Below are 19,793 nucleotides of genomic sequence, written 5' to 3'. Positions count from 1 at the left end.
CACAAGGCTGCTCTAATCTTTAAAAAGATTTTAGGATTAAGGAAACTTGGCACTCTATGTTTCAAATATTTAGTCTTACTTAAAGAACCCAACTCTTACAGGAGACTCAGGGAGGGTTCCAATAACAGAATGAAGCCCCTTGACATGAGGAACAGGCCAGGTGGTAAAGACAGATGACTCTATGCAGGTGTAATATGTATGATATCTGATCAGTCTTTCATTTCAGGTTTTTGGTTTGGGGGGTGCAGAAAGTTCCCAGTTAGCCAAGCTGAAATAAATATTGAGTACCTGCTGATGCCAGGCACTCTGCCAGGGCACTGAGGGTGCAGAACGGAAAGAGACACAGTCTCAGGTCCAGCTTGGACTAAAATAGAAATAAATGACAATCCCCTTTACATACCCATGATTATTATTTTATTGATTTTCATGTATAGAGCTCATTGTTTTCTTTTTTCCTTGTTTGCAAGGCACCATTCTAGGTATTGGGCCCTTGATACATTTTTAAAGTATGAAAGGCATATTTAAATTTAATTTTAGCAGCAGAGAAAGGGATATTTTGCACACAGTAGTGAAAAGTCATTAGAATCTGGGCTTCCCTGGTGGTTCAGTGGTTATGAATCCGCCTGCCAATGCTGGGGACAAGGGTTCGAGCCCTGGTCCGGGAAGATCCCACATGCCGCGGAGTAACTAAGCCCACGCGCCACAACTACTGAGCTTGTGCTCTAGACCTCAGGAGCCACAACTACTGAAGCCCACGCGCCTAGTGCCTATGCTCCACAACAAGAGAAGCCACTGCAATGAGAAGCCTGCACACTGCAACGAAGAGTAGCCCCCGCTCGCCACAACTAGAGAAAGCTCACGTGCAGCAACGAAGACCCAACACAGCCAAAAATAATAAATAATTTTATGAAAAAAAAAAAGTCATTAGAATCTGTATTTAGTATTCAAACCAAAAATGCCTTTTTGAATGAATGAATGCTTCTTTGAAGGTAAAACTGTTGCATTTATAATGTAATATGAATGCACATTTCAGGCTGTTTAAGCAGGTTTTCCCCTATCCTGGGACAAAAGATTCATTTTTTTTCTTCAAAGAGACTTGTGGATACTCAACCATTTCATTAGAAACTGATAATTTTGTATTTAAATTTTATATATGCCAGACTGTAGCTATTGATACTAGTATGAACATTAACAGCAGGCTATGATAGTCTATCAAAGGTTCAGGGCAAGGTACCATGATTTAAAGGTTAGGAACAAACTTTATAAAAACTTGTAATTTCATCTCAGTCCTTGGTTAACATCTCTGCATTTGTTCTGGATTCAAGAAAGGTTTTTTTTTCCTTTATTTTTAAAAAAATATTCCCAAATAGCACTATCTATTCAGTTGTCTACTTCTTTAAGGATAGATCTCCACCCCTCTGCATGTCCTACCCCCAGACCCCAGAGTAAGACTCATCTATCTTTAGTTACTGTATTAAAGTTAATATCACACTAGTCACTGGGGCTTCCGCCCTCATGTGTGTGGGTATTTCTCTGTGTGTGTGAGAGAGACTTGCTCAGGCCCACTTTTTGCATCATCTGGCATTCAGTTTTCCTGCTTTTCCAGCTAGGCTGTGTTCCCTCTTGCCTGTCACTCATAAGAAGAATGTGGCTTCCTGTGTTGATTGCATGAATAGGCCAGTTCTTCACCCTTCCCTGTCCTCTGTCCAATTATTTTGCTGTGCCTTCCTCCTAGGGGCGGGGTGCAATTCCCCACCTGTAGGCATGGCCATACAACTTACTTTGACCACTTACTTTAGCAGATGTGACACAGCAGAGGCCCAAGTGTCCTGTGCTATTGAGCTTGATTTTCCCGTGTTTCTGTCATCACCACGGGAAGAACATGCTGGCCTGTTAGTTCCAGGAAGAGGATGAGAGACACGTGGAGCAGAAACACCCCCAGACAAGTCTAGTCTAGTTGCTCCAAACTCCAGGTAACCCACAGACTCCTAAAGAATAGTAAATGATTGTCTGCTTAAGCCACTGAGTGTTGGGATGGTTTGTACACAGAAAAACTTCCATCCTCCCTACTCTGTCATCATCACAGATGACAGCTCTCCCCTTCTCTATTTCATAGGCTTCTTTTCCACCTAACATCACTCTGTCCCAGCACCCGGTGGCAAAAAGTGGGATCCTCTGTGGAACTGGGGAAGTGGAAGAGAAAATAAGGGGAGGAAATAGGGCAAAGGAGAGAAGACTGATACCAACTGCAAGATTTTTATCGGAAAGATGGAAAACTTAATTGTCACCGCACTCAGCCTGCTCCTGCCTCCATTCTCCCATCTCCTTTCTCTCCCCTAGCCCTAATTTCTTACCCTTAATAAACAATGTTCCCACAATCAATTTTCACGATAAGGCTGAAGTTATATTACAATAATGCTAATATTTATTGAATACCAACTGTATATATTAAGCACTGAGTTAAGTGCTTTACTTGGACTGTATCTTTTAAACCTCATTGTGATGCTGTAAGATAGATAATGTGATCTACATTTTACTCCTGAAGAAGCTTAAGAGACACTGAGACCCACAGCTAGTAAGGGGTGGAGCTGAGGGTCTAATCCAATCAGCCTGATGCCACAGCCCAGGCTCTTTACCCCCACACCACACGGCCTCCTCTTGTTGAATCCCCTTATCCCCATTTCCCACTGTCATTCTTCTCCCCTCTCTATGGGCAACCATTAATGGATATATTTTTATTTTAATATATTTTATATTACACACTGTGGATCATTGTTTGATATGAATTATTTTTAATTTATGTAAATGGTATTTTATTACCTATATTATTGTTTCCTTTTTCTCACTAAGCATCTTGTTTTTTATACATCCATGTTGCCATGTGTTGACTGCCAAAGCAATCCTGAGAAAAAAGAACAAAGCTGGAGGTATAACCCTTCCAGACTTCAGATTATACTACAAAGCTGCAGTAATCAAAATAGTGTGGTACTGACACAAAAACAGATATATAGGTCAATGGAACAGAATACAGAGCCCAGAAATAAACCCACACACCTATGGTCAATTAATCTATGACAAAGGAGGCAAGAATATACAATGGAGAAAAAACCCCGTCTCTTCAACAAGTGGTGCCGGGAAAGCTGGACAGTGACATGTAAAACAATGAAATTAGAGAATTCCCTCATGTCATATATTAAAGTAAACTCAAAATGGTTTAAAAACCCAAATTTAAGACATGACACCATGAAACTCCTAGAAGAGAACATAAGTGAAACACTCTTTGACATAAATCATAGCAATATTTTCTTAGATAAATCTCCCAAGGCAAAATAAATAAAAGCAAAAATTTAAAAATGGGACCTTATCAAACTTAAATGCTTTTGCACAGCAAAGGAAATCATCAACAAAATGAAAAGACAACCTATGAAATGGGGAGAAAATATTTGCAAATGATGCGACAAACAAGGGGTTAATATCCAAAGTATACAAACAATTTATACAACTCAATATCAACTACTAGCAGTGCCGAGGGAGATCCCTGCCTGTTATCCTGTCTAAATTCTGCCAACCTAAAAGGTGTAAATTTACAACTCATTGCTCTTCTAATTTATATTTCTCTATTAACGATTTGGGACATTTCTTCATATACTAGTTCTTTCTGTTTCCTTTCCTACAAATTGCCTGTTCTTTGCTCATTTTGCAATTGATTTTGATTTTTTTTCTTATTAATTTCGAGGAATTCCTTGCTTATTCTAGTTACTTGCTATTTTGTAACATTCCAAATAGCTTCTCTAAATCTGTCACCTGGTCTTTGTTCTTGCTGTCCTTCATGAACAGAAGTCGTATTTTGATGTAATTCAATTAATCTTTTTTTGCCTTATGGTCTGTGCCTTTGAAGTTTTGTTTAAAAAAATCCCATCCCATCTCCAGTTCTCAAAGATTTTTATTTTGTATTTTTGTCTATTGATTTTATGGGCTTACATTTCTATTGCCTTTTGTAAAAAAATCCAATTGCTTAAATAACCTTATTCTTCTAACATTATGAGTGAAACAAGCTTTGGAGGGCAAATCCAAGAAATTGACCATTGCTGACATCAATTGCTTCTATGAAAAGTATGTGATCTGAGTTCCAAAACACCAAGCTGGACGTAAACTTTTGGAATAGATCCTATTTATGCACTGAGGGGTGCCAGGATATTTATGAAAAGCAACTCTAAAGTAACAATACTGCTCTGGCCAGGGTTGCTGGCCTCAGTATCATAACATTATAATTGTAGTGTTAATCTGATTATAAATGACCCCGAGCAGTGTTGCTTAAAGCATTGCCCTCAAATCAACTGCAACACATTTACTTAAATGTACTTATTAAAAATACAGATTTCAGTGTCAACACCCATAGAATGTACAACACAAAGAGTGAACCCTAACATAAACTATGGAGTTTGGTTGATAATAATGTGTCAATGTTGGTTCATTAATTATAATAAAAGAGCCACATTGATGTGGGATGTTGATGGTGGGGAGGCTGTGTATATCGGGAAAGCGGTGTGTGGGAACTCAGACTTTTTGCTTGATTTTGCTGTAATCCTTAAACTGCTTTTAAAAAAAAGTTTATTAATTAAAAAAGAAGACTCCTTAGAGCTGTTCCTTAGAACTACTAAAGCCATAATTTCATTTTTCATTAGCATCCCAGGTAAATATTATTCTCATAGAAGTTTGATAGCTACTACCTGAAATGTATCTTTTAATAATAATAATAATAAGGTTTGTTACCTGGTGGGTGTGAATTAGCTGGCGAGGGAAGGGATCAGTTTAGAGTGTATCAGGAGAGAGAGCCAGAGATAAATAGGTTTTGAATAATGAGGGAGGAGTCCTCCCAGTTTATTTTAGCTTCTAATAAAGATTTTATTACTTATGTTTGTTTGACATATGGATTTTATTTGCCATGTATATGGTGAGGAAAATAAAGATGTGTTCTGACCAAAACACAGGCACATACTAACCTAGTAGCACTAAACTTTTATTACCCTATGTAAGAACTGAAGTGATTGTATTCCCCTACATTCAGGGGATTCTTGTCTTTACTGCTTTTTCTACCTGGGTGGAATCCCTTCCCTCTATCACTTCTGAAGGACACTTCTCACAGACATTTTTAAGGCCTTGAGTTTGGCTCTCATCTGTCCAGCAGTGCACTGAAGGAATTTTCCGCCAGGTTGAAATTGGGTAACATTGTAATGAGTGAGTCTTATTTCTATCAGGGGATCATGGGGTCTCCTTGGTGACTGTCACTGAATTTACAGAGCTGGCTATATGGTTTGAGCTCTTTGAGTAGCAAATATAATGGAATACCTCCTCCCCCATCCCACCCCTGATCATCCTGAGATATGAGTACATGCAGGAAGATTACAAAAAACAAAGCAAAATTTCCCACAAAACCTCCAACCAACCAACCCTCACCAGTCGTATTGAAAATATTTGTAAAATTACCAGATGAAAAACGTCATATTTAAACATGTGGAGGGAACAATTTCTAGATCTTAATGAGGTCCCCATTATGATGCAGAGTTGCTAAGAACAAAGGGAGACCATGGTGCAGTGGTTAGGGTGTGGGCTCTGCACCGCATGAACCATGGCATACAAACAAGCTCTATATATGTGTTTGTCAAGTAAAATCAAAGCTCTCAAAATAAAAACAGTTTTCATAGGTGTCAGACATTGTGACAGTTTACATACACTATCTCATTTTCACAAAATGAGGCAGGTTCTATTAACGTCCTTACAGATGAGCACACGAGGCTTAGAGAGGTTTGCCCGAGTTCACAGAGACAGCAGCTGCCACAAATCGATTTCCCAGGGCTGGCAGAAAGCTCTGCTTCCAAAAATAACAGCAACTGAACTGTATCAGAGATGATTATTTAGCCTATTACAGAATGAAACTTGACTATTTTCATGGGTTATCTACTGATTTCTAATTATAAAAATTCAAACTGATGAGATTATCTTTATTTCCCCTCTCTGTTGCTTAGCTTCCTCATCTATAAAACGAGGGCACTGGGTGAAGCCATTGGTCGTCAGCCCTGGCTGTACATGAGAACCGCCTGAGGAGTTCTCACACCTGGATCCACCTCATGCCAACTGAATTAGAATCTCTGCAGTGGCGCCCAAGCACTGGAATCTATTTTTAAGCTCCCCAGCTGACTGTAAAGAGCCAAGTGATTTCTGGCTCTGCAAGTCCTCACTCTGTGATTATATTTCAACATTTCTTTAGCTTGACCCTGTCCCCCACCACACCCCAGTATAGATGAGAGGAGAGAGTTGGCCATTCACCCAACATCTGAAGAGTTATTAAGCCCACCACTAAGACTCCTTTTCAGTTGGATTAAAAAAAAAAAAGAAGAAAAAACAAAAAACCAAACAGTCACCCATGCTTTTAGAGGATTTTCCTGAAAAAGAAACTTCAAGACAGTGTCATCTGGTAATCTGCTACCATGTACTGATCTACATAGCATCTCTGAGCCCCGCTTACCAAGGTCAGGAAAGGGTTTTCTTATTTTTTCTTTTTTAAATGGGTGAACTGGAAACAAACCTCCCAGAGCCCAGACAATTGCACTTCTCCTGTCTGGACAGTCAGAGAATGTCTGGTTCATTTTGTTTGTTGGCATTGGCACCAAAAGGCCAGCCCCTGGTGAGAAGCTATCAGGTGAGCAGATGGAATTTGCTCATGTGACTTCTTCTGGGCTTGTCACCTTCTCTGGGACAAGGGACAGTGTTTTAGATTTTCTTTGGAGAAGCTGCCCCCTGTAAGGGCTCCGGATCGGAGCCCTCCTTTCAGTGAGCACTGCAGCTTCACCCGCTGCCGCGAGGGGCTGCGTCCGGCTTCTCTCCAGCGACCGGCCTGCCTAGTGGTTCTGTCAGAACATGTGCTGGGGTGGCTGACACTAACACCACAGCTGCGTTTCTCCCTGGTTGAATTCTGCCCTTCAGATCTCTTGACAACATCGTCACTCTCGCTCTTGTGGGCTTGACAGCGCACTGACTTGCAGACAGCATCGCGTGGCAGTTGTCAGAATTCACATTTCGTCTCCTGGTTATTCCAGACACATCATCAAAGGTGACGTGGTGAAGTTAAGTTAGGAAGATGATATCTACTCAGGCCAAACCGATTTTTCCCCACCAAATCTGAGGCTGAGATTACGTGTGCAGCAAAGCAGGAAGCAAAAGTCAATGAAATGCATAAATACAGCACTTGCTGAGGATCAGCTGGCTGGCTGACTGGAAAGACATTGTTCAAGGGTGATAACATTGGCGGTACAATGGACTTTTCCCCAAAACGGTTTCTGGAGTTTAGATTTTCAATAGGCTGCTCTAAAACGAATGCTTTAGCAATAAGTGAGAACTCCCCACCTCTCTATTCTGACTTGTCCCTGTCCACAACATATCTATTGCATTTTTTCATTTCTTCACAGTTGTGTTCTCCTTTGTTTATTTAATACTAACAGACTCACTGATGTTTTTCTACAAGCTGATTTTTTTAAAGCCTCTCAGCAGATGAAACCTTGCGTGTCAAATTGTCCTTGGGAAGCAGTCTCTGCTTATTATAGCATCATCTTTCACTGGTGCTGGAGTGAGGCAGCTGTCGGCGACGGCATGCACTCACAGAGGTGGTACCAACAAAGTGACCTGGTGAAGCCATGTCTACGAGGACGGGATTGGAACTCAGAAATATAACCTAGTGCCTATAACACTACATGTTCTCCCCAAAGAGACTGAGGGCAAACCTTGCCCCACTCATTCTGGAACTCTCAGTGTTTACCACGAGGCTTGGCACACACGAGGTGTGGAGGAAATGTTTGATGAGCTGACTGCTGTGGTTTTGCCCATTGCTTGGCACACAGCAAGCACAGAGTACATTTTTGTGCCTGTTGAAATAAGGCCTAAAGAGGTACACTGATTTGCTGAGTGGCAGAGTTACAGTATATTGTTCCAACATGCCGTTCTCTGATTCTTTAAAAATATGTATCTATGTGTAACATGCAGGCAAATTTATTTCCTTTGCAATCCATGAAGTAAGAGACAAACTGCTTCGTGTGCAGGGAACATGTTAACTGGGACATTTACTTACACAATTCTTTCATGGAATTGATTCAATAAAAGTAACAATAACAAGTGCTTAAATTTATTAAGCATTTACTATGTGCTGAGAACTATAATACTGGATATAACAGATAAATAAGACATAGTCCTTGCTCTCAAGAAACTTAGAGTAAAAAATGTAATTTGCGGGTTTTTTTTGGGGGGTGGTCATATTTTGTAAAGCACTAATAGAACACCTATTTCTGCAAGTAATCTCAACATTTATTTATCTCAGCAGTATCCGCTTGGCACTGTGTCCTTACCTCCCCTACTAGACGTTAAAAACAGAAGATGTGATACACTCACACTCACACTCACACACACACACACAACGGAATACTATTCAACGATAAAAAAGAACGAAATTTTGCCATTTGCAGCAACATGGATGGACTTGAAGGGCATTATGCTAATAATAATAATAAGAGAAATGTCAGACAGAGAAAGACAAATACTGTATGATATCACTTATATGCAAAATCTAAAAATACAACAAACTAGTGAAAATAACAAAAAAGCAGACACATATGTAGAGAACTAGTGGTTACCATCAGAGAGAGGGAGGGGGGAGGGGAAATGTAAGACTGGGGGACTGGAAGGTACAAACTGTTAAGTATAAAATAAGCTACAAGGATATACTGTACAACACGGAGAATATAGCCAATATTTTATAATAACTATAAATGGAATATAACCTTTAAAACTTGTGAATCACTGTATTGTATATCTTTATATAATATTGTACAGCAACTATATTTCAATAAAAAAATCAGGACCCCCCCCCAAAAAAAAACCACCTGTTTCTCCTTTGCCACGGGCAAGTGAAGTGACAGGTTACATTTTCAGTGTGTTCTTCAACCTCACAATGGAATCAGTGAACATGCAGCAAGAATGTAAACATCACTTGCCAAAAAAGTTTCATGTACACTTAAAAAACAAGTCTGAGTAGGGACACTAAGCCCCAAGGAGATTTAACTAGGATGAAAGTCAAGAACACTAATGTTTCATTTGGTACCTGTGCTTCTCCAGGTAGAACATGTGGAAAAACACCAGAGACTCCAGCATGAATAAGAGGAAAGCTAGAGGGGTTCATTGTTAGGAAACTAACTAGATAAACAGGAAGCAACTAAACTACTGGAGAATATTTATGGGGGAGAAAAAATTTTCAGAGGTATATTTGTGGCCTAGAAGTGTAAATATGTAGATAAGAATACCAGAAATAACAGACGTCACAAACTGAGATGGGGAAGACCGTGGGGGAAGGAGGCTTTGTGGGAAAGATAAGGAGCTCAGTTTGGGAAAGTTTCTTAAGTTTGAGAAGCTAATTTACAAATTAAAAAAGGGTGTCAAGTAGGCAGTTGGGTATGTGAGACCAGAGTTCATTGGAGAGGTGGGAGGTGGATTAAATTTGGGAGTCATTAGGGTACAGCAGTCATTTAAAGTCACGGGAATAAGGACACAGACCTACTAGAGAGTGGACTTGAGGATGTGGGGAAGGGGAAGGGGAAGCTGTGAAAAAGTGAGAGAGTGGCATGACATATATATACTACCAAACGTAAAATAGATAGCTAGTGGGAAGCAGCCGCATAGCACAGGGAGATCAGCTCGGTGCTTTGTGACTGCCTAGAGGGGTGGGATAGGGAGGAGATATGGGAACATATGTGTATGTGTGACTGATTCACTTTGTTGTAAAGCGGAAACTAGCACACCATTGTAAAGCAATTATACTCCAATAAAGATGTTAAAAATAAATAAATAAAGTCATGGCAGAGATGAGATAACCTGGGATATGAACATAGATACAGTGGAGAGATAGATAGTGAGGAATCAGCAAAGGAGACTTGAGCCCAGAGCCCCACAGAGGCAAGAGGAAATCTAGGCAAGGTCAGCTACTGGAAGCCAGCTAAAGACAGACCTTCAGATGGTGCCAGCAGTCAGTTGTGAAAGGTTGCTGATAAGTCAATACAAGGATTGATAATCGACTATGAAATTTAACAATTAGGAGACTGGGGGTGACCTTCATAAGACAGTGTCTGTGAAGTGCTGGGGGTGAGAACTTGAATGGAGTGAGCTCATAAAAGAGTGAGAGGAGAGGAATTAGAAGCTCCAAGTATATAAAACAACTCTATGAGCACTAAGGTCTGCTCCAACTGAGACTGACGTGAGCCCTTCTGAAAAAGTGTCAAGATGTATGCCATTTTTTAGAGGTACACTCTGAGATGCTTTGATGACCAAGGGGGCTTTGTTCAAATCCCAGTGGGAAACAGACAATTCACTATGGCCTTATTAAAGCTTTAATTCAAAGCACTTGAAGGTACTTTCTTTCCTACGCTTCCTGATCTTACCTCACCAGGTTTTTATAAAGTTACAGAGTCAGGTAAGAGGATGAGTTTTAAATCAAGGCTTTCCCCCATTCTCAAGTGTATTAAACTTTTGATTAAATAATATTATCTAAAAGCTACCAAACGAAAATAAGACTATACTCTTACTTGCACAGGGCTGACTACTCAAGTGGAAAGCAATAGAATCAGCATCCATAAAGAATTGATTACGTCATGTTGTGTTATTACACAACAAAAAGAACTCGAAATTTCAAGTAAAATGATTTGTGTTTGAGTCCTGGATCCATTCCTTCCTAGCTGTGAAAATTTACACAAAATACTTAACTTTTATGGGCCTCGGTTTTTGACGTGTAAAACTAGGATGATGGTAAATACTTCAGAGGATTATTCCAAAGATCAATTAAAATGTCATATGGGGGAAATGATTAGCAATAAGTAAAGCCTATATCAATATCACTGATTATAAATTGCTTCTACATCTATGCTTTTGGCGGATTCTCCCAACCCTACAGAGGAGGCAGAGCTGGGTATTATCATTCCCATTTTAAAGAAAGTGAAGCTGAGGCTCTGAGATGTTAAGAGACTTGTTCAAAGTCACATGACTAATCAGGGCCAGAGTTGAGACCAGAAAAAAAGTTTGTGTCTGTGATCTGGGGCCTTGTTCACTGTCCAGGTGTCCACATGCACATCACACAGTATGGGAATCTAGTGGAGCGAGGAGCCTCCTCTGCATGGGACAGAGTTTCTAAATCTGACTCATTCTCCTCTTGGTGGTGTGCACGAGTGGGGCTGTGACAGCAGGTTCAGTGGGGAGGTACACGGCTGAGGGAGAAACACCTAGGCATCTTGGACCTCCCTCCCCTTGACCTTTATCTTTCCCTTCTCCTAGTCACCCCTGCAGTGCTAACAAGTCCCTAAAAGAGCCTTTAGTGTATTCATTGCTCTGAGGGTAGAAGCTATTACGACTCTCAGAGCATCCTTAAAGGACGCCTCTGAAGGTGTCCCTTGAATTGGAATATTTTACAGCTGGAAGAAACCTCAGATGCCATTTAGGTAAGTCTGCATTTTACAGAGGAGGAAGCTGAATTCCGGGACTATTAAGATATGAATGCAAGGCTCCTCGGGTCACATCACACCAGCTCTGGGCAATGCACACTCTTTCCACAGACCACACTACCGCCCTCAATGAGGCCGTGGCACGGCATGGTACCTTAACTCAAAATCTTGAAGCATTTCTCAATTAGTTATTTAAGTAAAATGAATTTATTCTAACTCCCCCTATTACAGCATTAAAGAGCTTAAACCACTTAATAAATAAGAGGCAGCTGGAGTCACCTCTTGATGGATAATCATGTTTTCTCATTTGAAGTTAAAGTGCTAGAAGACAAAGTGACTTTAAATCTGCTCAGGAGAGGCCCCAATTATCTGATAAGCAATTCCAAAGACCATACACATAAACGCAGAAATAGACCTCTTTATGAATGGTGTCTGACAAGGAAAGAGATATTTGTGGCATAGGAGCTCTTGAAAATGTAATTATTTATCCTTTCACAATTAATGAAAGAAACTGAAAATGAAGCTTTCATTTCAAATCCTTTTTATCTGGATGAAACTTTAATTTTACATAATGAAATTGACTTCACAGTTCAGTGTGTTAAAATATGCACTTAAGCAGCATATCAAGGTTAAATGCCGACGGTTGTTGGCTCATTTAGAAATCATGCTGCCCAACGCCCAAAACAAGAATGAACACCTGCCTGTCTGCTACTAGCCCCAGATCCAGGGACAGCACACAGCCTGCAGGGCTGGCTCCCCTCAACATGCAGGGGATGCAGTTGAGTTTTCTCGCATATGCCGACTCCTGTATAAAGTCAGTTGGATATTTAGAGTTTTCACTCCTCTTTGTTTTTCAGTGGGGCTGTTTTTTATTTGTTTTTATGTTTGTTAGAGCGCCATAGATGATTAACTTTCTCTCTTACAGAAGTCTGCCCTAAGACAACACTTGCATCATCAAAGTTGTTGCTTTCAGTTTGGTGAAACAATGTTAAAACTCCTTTATTCAGATTTTGCCATTTCACAATTTATGATAAATTTCAGCTTAGACCTCTTTCAAATTATATTTACACTCTTGGAAAAGGAGGACCTTATGAAATGCTGTGGGAGGTGTGGTATGGGAACATGAAAAGGGGATCGAGGTGAGTTCACTGGACATTTATCTTAAGAGACAGAGGTGGAGATGTTCATCTGTGGATCTCCCCGTTTTCCCTTTGAATAGCACCTTTGTGACAGTTAATTTATGGCTCTGGAGCATCCTATGGAGCACCTTTCACCCTAAGACTCTGTAAGTGGAGTAAAGACAACAATTAGAGCTGCATTCCCTTCCCTTCTCTGATATAGGCTGTAACAGTGATTCTTGTTTTGACCATTGGGTGGTTGCTGGGAAAGACTTATGGATCTAAGCAATATCTTATTGTACTGAACTCATTTGGTGGCTTTCTAGATATACAGCGCAATTGTATTATTAGATTACAAAAGCCACATTAAGAAGAAACGATAATGAGACCTTTCAGGACAAACTTCTTCGAACTGGGGGCATATGCCACATTTGCAGGTTTATTCTTTCTATGATGGTCCTGCTACTTGTTATGAGATGTAGGTTGTTAGGATGATTGACAGGCCATAAAACTGGAAGACTGTAAAAGATACTACAGTGTGGGTGGTGATATAACCTATATCATAACCTATTTCCTCTTCTGAGTCAAAGCTTGAGTTATGGTATTATCTGCTTCCATGATACCAGAAGGCATCACGTAGTTTATAACATCTTCCAAAATTCCATGAGCTAGATGTGCCTCTTGTTTCATTGCATTGCCCTGGAACCCAAAGGAGGCCTTAGCTATCACAGGACATCACGTTAGTTTTATCAGTAAAAAAAAAATTGATAGTGAAAAACAATGTTTCAATAAGAGAAAATTTATATTAACGTAGCCATGCAAAGTACCTATATAAAACCAATTTCACAATTACAACTTATTCTTACAGATCCTCAGGGAAGTGAAATCTGAGAGAAGGTAACAATGATGTATTTAGTTTTGGTTACTGCATGCACTTCAAAGCCATTAAACTACTGGTTAGTGAAACTATGTTCATACACAAACATACAAATAAACCACTGATTGGTTTTCCCTCAAACAACCTAAGTTTTTGCAAGTTTTAACAATGAACAAGTGTTTAAATAATAACAAACAATAACGGCTACTCTCTACAACTGTAAATCTCCTACCGTTTCTCAGAAACATGCAGGTTTGATTACATTTTATACAAGGCTTAGAAAACCTTGCTCTGATTTTTACAACACCCTATTGTTTACGGATCAGAAGTGCCTGGGTAATAGAACTGTTGATACATTCTCAGAGTTCCAGGAAAAGCAATTTCAATTGTGAAATAAAAATGTGGTAGAATTGAAATGTTTCATCAATATGGCCTGGTGTTCTCTGCTGCTTTATTAGATCTATCTGATTTGATACAGATGAACTGCTACTGATTTTAGTCCTTCAGAACCAGATGGAAGAAACTCTAGAATACATCCAAATATGATACGTTCAAATGGAGAAGATGATGAACACAGAAAAATTATTCACAGATAGTCCCTAAACCTTATATTGGCCTATTTTAATCTTCTTTCTCATTAATGCTTTTACAAGGTGTTTCCAATATATCATTGAGTAGAAAATGATGCTTTCTTTAATAAAGACCTAGACAGAAGGGATGAGACATCCACATTTAACTGAATCAGCTGGTAGAAAAGACCCATCTTGGAAACTGTTGATTATTATTCTATAATCCTGCCTGTTCCGTCCTGAAGTATGAATTCAGGAGAATTCTCAGTTGTATGTGTGATTGTGAGTTAGAATTCTCAGTGGCCAAGTGAAAACATTCCTGGCTTTGTTATTTTTTTCTTCTGAATTTTCTTCTTCTTTTATGTGGTCAAAGGATATCTGAAAAGTTAAAGGTTCTCAATATAACTTTGAATTGTACAGTGAATAAATAGAATTCTGGGTGGTGGTGAGAATCAAGCATTTGCAGAACAAAGTAGTTTTCTTTAATTCATTCTCTAGGGAAAGGTAATTTATTCTAATATTGAGACATCTCTACTATTAAATTTGAAGTGAAGTTAACAGGACAGAGACCCGTCTGTGTACATCCAACAAGACACAAAGACAATAGCCAAGGGCACCAAATTAATGAGTGCATGTGAAAGCACTTTAAACCTGCAACATGCTTTATAAGTGTAATCAGCATCTAGAAAAGGCAACTCAGAGGGAGGTAGTCATGTTTTTAGGAAGTTCAGCACTATTCCCCTATGAAAGGATTATTTTTGTGTTTAGAATATTTTTGATAGACCCAAGTAAACTAATATGTATTCTGTCTATAAATCAGAGGAATAAAGGGCTCACGGGTGACTGCTCCTCTCCTGGACTTCTCTATTCATCTCTTTATAGTTCATGGCTTATGAGCATAAATTGTGATGCTCTAAGTATAAAGCTTGCTACACTATCGTTACATGTGACATTCACGTAGATACTAATGTATGCTTATATTTGAGGCATGTTGAGGCAGTGAAGAGTTTTTCAAGTAAACACTACTTGAAATAAACTAAATTTCATAATTCAAAGATGGATTTAGTTCTTAATTAGGAATAAAAGCTAGAAGAAGGAGCCACTTAGTTGAAGGTGCTGATACAAGTCCAAAGTATTAAAGATAACATAAAGACAAAACAATTTAATGAACCTAAGGCTTTAACAAAACAGAGACAGTAAAATTCTATCCCAAGAAATTGTTTTAGAAATGTGGAAAGAAAATTAAAAGATTTATCTTGAATAACGACTTGCTAGCTCTTACTGGCACACTAGAATATTCATGTATCATTCACTAGTCAATGTCCTATTTTCTATCCTAGTTTGTGTGTGTGTTACAGAAGGCATTTTCTTTTTGAAGAGAAATTTGAAGACTTGATTACCCAGATAACACATTTTAAAATTCAGCTAATTAGGTAAACACTGAAATATCTAACTGTAACTATTTGTGGCCAGTATCTCTACCTCTTTCTGAGAGGTTGAGTCTGAATTCAAGTATATTGATGGTGAGCAGTTTAACAAAGACGCTTATAGATGATTCTCAAAGACTCCCCAGGCATTTATTTCAACCTGGAAAATAGCTGAATACGTGGCGAGAAAGCACTTGCTGTTTGGCCAAGTAGTGCCTCCCCACACCCACCCCCCCAAAAAAGTTGTTGTTTCATAGCCATGGACTCAGAAAGCCTCAGAAAGGTAAACATAAAAATACACTATTTTAATTGTGTAAATGTCTTGAGTCTGGGAAAAGTCTGTGAACTAGACACCATTAAAAGATGCAGTATCTGCTAGTCCCAAACTCCCAATCCATCTTCCCCCAACCCTCCTCCCCCTTGGCAAACAAGGTCCTACTGTATAGCACAGGGAACTATATTCAACATCCCGCAATAAACCATAACGGAAAAGAATATGAAAAAGAATGCAGATATATGTATAACTGAATCACTTTGCTGTACAGCAGAAATTAACACAACACTGTAAATCAACTATACTTCAATTTTTTTAAATGCAGCAAATTAGACCCAGAGAGGATGCATTGCTACCAGACGGGAAAGAATGCAGAGTGTCATTTTTTGTGTTTGAGGTGTCCAGGTAAGAGTTCCCCAAAGCAATCTTACCTTTGTTTTCTGCCTTCAGTTCCTCTGCCATCAAGCTGTCTTGTCGGTTACCAAGCACGAATGCCAGAAACGAGAGGATGAGGGCATCCAAAATCCCAATGATAGCCAGGATGTAAGCCCAGCGGACTGAACAAGCCCCAAGAGTGTACTTGTCTGTCTTTTCTCCACACATCCGTTTTACTTCATCTGAATCCCAGCCATCAGGGAAAATCATACAGCCAAGCACAAGGCAGGCAGCTTAGAGAGAGAGGAAAAAAAGAGAAAAGGAGTTACATAAATTCCATTTTAGCAAATATAGCTACTATGTGTCAAATCATTGTCCAAATTCTTGATGTCAAAACCAGCAAATCTTACTGCTGTCCAACCCTGAGTGATTTTTTCCTGGTTAACTTAATAGCAGCCCAGCACTCTGCAGTGAAAGGGGCTCTGGGAACACTCTTTTCAGTGAGACTGAGCATTATAAGAGAGGTTAAGGTATGTTGATCAATAAGAAAATACTAAAAAAAAATTGAATTTGAGTGCATTTGTGAGAAGGCTTCCACTGCAAATAGGCCACAGGCAATCCTAACACTGCAGAATGACAATTCAATGATGGCTCTGAAGAGCTATAACAGCAGCCAGGTTGGGGATTAGGATAACATGGAAAATACCAGAGCATATATTGACTTGGAGTCACAGTAAAAAATAGTTTCATATTGTGACCTCCAACATACACACTAAAAAGTTTCTTGAAACTACACTTACCACATGCAATGCACTCTGATATTTTCTAGTCTATTCTCCATTCTATTTCATTTTTTAAAAGGCCGAAAATCATGGTAATGCAGTGTGGCACCACAGAGCTTTTATGGAAATTCAGGAATTTAAGGAGAATACTTATGTTCTATTTCCCAAATATCACCATGTGAATCATACGAATACTTTTCAATAAGAATCTGTTAATTTGAAGGCTTTTGTTGCTACTCTCTTTACATTTAATCCAATTATTTGAGGGTAAATGATGACAGTGTTAGGTTGCACAGAGCATTCTGAACAGGTAGTTCACACATTAATTCAACAACGGCTTATCGAGTGTCTCCTAAGGAGTACCAGACACAGTTCTTGGTGCCATCAAGGAAAGAGACATGGTTTATGTTATCATAGACTTTACGTTCTGTCAAGAAAAGAGACATGGTTTATGTTATCATAGACTTTACGTTCTGTCAGGAAAGGAGGCAAAAAATGAGTAAGCATGCAAATAAAATAATTCTAAGTTGTAATAAGTAATAGGCAAGAAAGAAACAAAGGGCTCAGAGAATAGCGGGTGGGACCTTCTTTAGAGAAAATGATCAGGTAAGGCCTCTTGAGGGGATGACATTTAAGCTAAGGCCAAAAACAGGCAAAGCACTAGACATGTGAAACAGATGGGAAAGATGTCTCAGGCAAGAGCATGGGCAAAGGCCCCGATGTGGGAAAGAGGCTTGGTGTATTTCAGAAGCTACCAGGAGATGAGTGATGGGGGTGGAGAAAGAGATCGTGTTGATGCTGTGAGGCAGGCAGGGGCTATGCATCCCAGCAGGTCATTGTTTCCAGGGCATGTAACTAAAGAAGACTTGGATGGCACAACCCAGTTAGAGTTCTGTGACTGTCGGAGGCAAACAATCCCTGAAGCTGGCAGGAGCAAGTCCCACACAACTCTTACCTCACTGCAACTCACTGAACAAGCCAGAAGTAGACAACTACTATCTTACTTTTAACAGGAGCACAGCTCTACAAGACAGGTCTGGAGGAGACAGATACCAAGAGGGGTGACAGGAAGGAAGACTGCCTGGGAGAACTCTGATTTAGGATCCTTGTTATTTTACAGGATGATAGTTCAAAACTTTGGGTCACACTTAAGTCCTCTCTTTGCCCCACATCACAAATGTTGCCATGCTTCTCTTACCTACCTGTGCAATATCTCCGCATAGGCACTCCTACTTTAAGCCTTCATTATCTCTCAAAAGGAACCCTAACTTCCCTCTGCCTTCTGTTCATCCTCACTGTATTTCACATCACACATTACTGCTCACGCTCAAGATGTCTTGCTGGTTCCCACTGGTACTGAAGAACACTCAGACACTCAGCTAGGTATTCAAGGATCCACGGTCCAGCCCCTACTTAGTTTCCAGTCCTCTTCCCCTTTATACTTTCCACTTCATGTGGGTTGAAATACACATGATCCCCTGTCCATGCACCAAGTTTTTGGATCTCTGTTTTCTCTTTTGCCTGGAGAATTTGCCACTACTGTCCCTAAATACTCTACTCTTTTTTTTTTTTTTTTTTTGCGGTACGCGGGCCTCTCACCGTTGTGGCCTCTCCCGTTGCGGAGCACAGGCTCCGGACGCGCAGGCTCAGCGGCCATGGCTCACGGGCCCAGCCGCTCCGCGGCATGTGGGATCTTCCCGGACCGGGGCACGAACCCGTGTCCCCTGCATCGGCAGGCGAACTCTCAACCACTGCGCCACCAGGGAAGCCCAATACTCTACTCTTAACATTTAACATTCAGTCAAAAGCAACATTCTCCACAGAGTGAGCCATCTCAAATTCTCCTTGAACTACATTATTGCCCTTCTCTGAACTCACATAGCTGTTGACTGCATTGATCTTAAAAGTTCTTATTGTTGTTGTTTTACATGTGTTACAGTTATTTATTTATAAGCATTATCTCAATTATAGACTATAAGCTTTCTGAGGAAAGAATCATCATATTAAGCTAAGTTAAGTCATATTAAGTTAAATCATCATATTTATAGCACCTAAAAGAGTGCCTTGTAGATAGTTGGCAATAAAATACTTTTGAATCAGAAACTGAATGAAACAAAAAGACAAATTATAGCACCTAGACAGTATACTCTAAAATATAGTTTACAGAAGTCAACATCACAACTAGCAAAGGTCACCAATCTAGTTAAATATGGATTCATACTTCGATAACATTTAACAGAGGCAATTTTTTTATAACTTGACGACAGATTACAAGTACTTGGGAGATTAGAAAAAGTGGAGCTGATGATTTGAAAATACTTCAAATTCCCATTCCTTCTGTAGTTTCTAGCATTCAGTACCAACATGCTCTCCAAGGCATTTCTAGTAGTAATCATCTTTGTATTTTAAAAAACATGTGGTTTCCATGAGTGAAAATTCATTTTATTTGGGAAGACCCAGATTTTTAAATCTAAACCGTATTTCAGAAAAATCACCTCTAAGGAAGCTATGTTACATGGAATATCTTCTAAAATATTCTAAATGCTTTTTAACATAATTTTTATTTATGACAATATTACTTAAAAAGGAAAATCAATTTTTTTTTTTAATGAATGGGAATCTTTTGGAGCATGGTAACATAGTTTTAGCTAAACTTAATAGACATCACCAAGTGACTCAAGTTCAGACAGGTTATTGGACATCATAGGACAATTCCACTGGAATAGGATATTTGTGGAATGCTGACATCAACAAAGACATCTTTTCTCAAAGTCTTTATGCACTGAGCGTAGACTATCTTAAAAATTTTCATTTCTGGAAACTCTGAATTACATACTGGA

General features: G+C 39.4%; 1 long non-coding RNA gene across 1 annotated transcript in view; it reads right to left on the bottom strand.

Annotated features, from left to right (window-relative positions):
- Positions 1-16,464, bottom strand: part of LOC113629445 (uncharacterized) — a 166,451-nt gene extending 149,987 nt beyond the window's left edge. The window contains exon 1 of the long non-coding RNA XR_003436544.1: positions 16,228-16,464. This is a non-coding gene — a long non-coding RNA (uncharacterized LOC113629445). The remainder of the gene's footprint in view (positions 1-16,227) is intronic.
- Positions 16,465-19,793: the final 3,329 nt, after the last annotated feature.

Source organism: Aethalodelphis obliquidens, unplaced genomic scaffold (genome assembly GCF_003676395.1).
Source record: "Aethalodelphis obliquidens isolate GAN/ISIS:26980383/991018 unplaced genomic scaffold, ASM367639v1 scaffold27, whole genome shotgun sequence".
NCBI classification, from domain to species: domain Eukaryota; kingdom Metazoa; phylum Chordata; class Mammalia; order Artiodactyla; family Delphinidae; genus Aethalodelphis; species Aethalodelphis obliquidens.
This window is presented reverse-complemented; position numbering and strand designations above follow the sequence as displayed.